The 2,421-nt window shown below is 38.3% G+C and overlaps 1 non-coding gene across 1 annotated transcript; it reads left to right on the plus strand.

Moving 5' to 3' along the window:
* Positions 1-1,393: 1,393 nt before the first annotated feature.
* LOC144999059 (small nucleolar RNA R71) lies at positions 1,394-1,500 on the plus strand. The gene has a single exon (XR_013660585.1). It is a non-coding gene; the product is annotated as a small nucleolar RNA R71 (small nucleolar RNA).
* The last annotated feature ends 921 nt before the right edge of the window (positions 1,501-2,421 follow it).

A 2,421-nucleotide genomic window follows, 5' to 3' on the forward strand; every position in this document is an offset into this window, starting at 1 on the left:
AATATCTCATAAATATCTTATCTCATAATATAAACAAGTAAGGGTATTTTGGGAATTCACAGATCGGGCTCGGTCTGATTGTACACACCGCTTCATCTCGTTTCCTCTTAAAATCTTTTGCTCATTTAGAAAATCATCTATTTTTAGAAAAATTCCTCAAATCCTTAGTTTGAGTCCAGACAAACCCGATGGTACATCCGAATCCCTCAAACTAAGGCTCAGATACCAACTTGTAACACTTTAATTTTTCAAATAAAATTTTCATTTTTAAATTCATACAAAGCGCAATTTAACATTTCTCAAACCGAATTTATAAATTGTTTCAAACACAAGACATAAAATGGTTTGTCAATATCCTAGAATCTTCATAACACAAATCAAGTTGCTGGTGTGTAGATCATGTCGATGCCTTCCCGCGATCCTGAGAAGTAGCTGAAACACATTTCGCACAACACTGTAAGCATAAAGCTTAGTGAGTTCCCCAAAATACTAGGCACAAATAATTAGCCTCTCATGGCTAAATCTCGATAAGGACCTTCCGGTCATGTGTCTCAGTGAGGACCCTCCGGTCTCACAGCTTGGGTTGGCCCCTCCAGTCCTGTATCTCAGTGAAGACCCTCCGGCCTTACAACTCGGGTTGGACCCTCTAGTCCTAAATCAATAAGGCACGAAAGAATATACATCATAATCACAAAGACAAATTGCACTTCAAGATTATTGATGGAGGCTTGTTGATTTTTTATCAAAGCTTGATGTTCTATCATCAATGCATGATGATTCTTTATCAAAGTTATTTGTTCATCAATAGCGGAATCAACAGCCTCGTATCTCTTTTTTGAAGCTTCCATAAACTTAACTAACATGGTCTCTAGATCGGGTTTTTTTCTCAATTGGTGGTTGTTCTTTTTGGTAGAAGCCTCTACCAGTTTGTCTATATTTTTCTTCCTTTTTCTTCTTGTATTCATCATAGGGCAGCCACTCTTTCTTTGGTTTCCTCCAATCTTCATCATACTTGTCCCCACTCGAATAGCAAACTTGGGATTTCTTGTTTCCATATTCGTCCATGTTGTAATCTTTTGTCAAATGTGGACCACTACATCTCTCGCAACCAACTCTAATTGCATGAATTGATTGGTCCATTTGTATCAATCTCCTCTCCATAGTGTTGAGCATTGCCATCACTGGAACCATCTCTTCAGGTTGTGCACCCCCAACTCCTTTAATGTCTTCATTCCTTGGATTATGATGTTCACGAGAGTGTTTTGCGAATTCTTCAATTAATTCCTTGACTTCACCCGTATTTTTCTTTGTAACTGGTCCTTGAGAATCAAGGAGTTGTCTTTTTATCACATTTACCCCATCATAAAATATTGACACCTCTTGTTGAATGTTAAGGTCATGTTGAGGACAATTCCTTAACAACCCTTTGTAACGTTCCCAAGCTTCGTAAAGTGACTCTCCCGGGTTTTGCTCAAAATTGGCTATTGCCTTTTTAAGTTTAGCAATCTTAGATGGTGGACAGAATTGGTCTAGAAACTGCTCACACATTTGAGCCCATGTAGTTACTATACCGGGTGGGATTGCTTTTAACCAATCCTTTGCAGCTCCTTTAAAGGTAACGAGAAGCATCCTTAGCAAGACGGTATCCCTATTAACATTTGGGACATTGAAGTAATTAGCAATTTCATTCACTTCATCTAAGTGTTTGAACGCATCCTCATGATCCTTTCCATATAATGGGATATCCTTTAGTGCGGAAAGCATATGTCCCTTTAGCACGAATGTGGCAGTGGCAGGGATTGCGGGTTGTACTAATCCTGGACCAACATCATCTCGAATTCTCTTTCTGTAAGCTCCCATGGACATTTCTTCAATATTTTCCATCTCTTTCCTTGGCTCCTTCTCGGGTTCGGTCGCATGTTCTTCAAATTCAAGCTCGGTATCGTATTCGGATTCGGCTTGGACGGATATTTGATCCAAGTGTTCAAGCTTGCTCTTGTTCTTTGAGGATGAACTTGACTCCCCCTTTTTCTTCCCTGATTTCTTTGAGAACACTGATTTGAATTCTTGTAAGGGCATCCTCTTCTTGTAAATTGCAGACTCGGAATCTTCAAGCGGTATCACCAAAGGGGTGTTAGAGCCTCTGGTCATGAACTCCTGCAAACTAAACAACAAGGAAAAAAAAGTAAAACCGTACTAAGAAAAATAAACTAAAAACTAAAAAAGAACTAAAAATCACAGTTCTCACGTCGTGAATCTATATACTCACATCGTGACTTCTATAAAAAAATTAATCAAACCTTCCTAGAAATGAAAAACTAAGTGAATTAAAAACTGAAAACAGAGAATAAAAACTAATGGTAAAAAAACGTTTGCTGGAAAATTAACTTTTTGCAGGTTTTACCCCACAAAAAGGATCGA

Source organism: Lactuca saligna, chromosome 5, assembly GCF_052625555.1.
Source record: "Lactuca saligna cultivar CGN05327 chromosome 5, ASM5262555v1, whole genome shotgun sequence".
Lineage (NCBI taxonomy): Eukaryota > Viridiplantae > Streptophyta > Magnoliopsida > Asterales > Asteraceae > Lactuca > Lactuca saligna.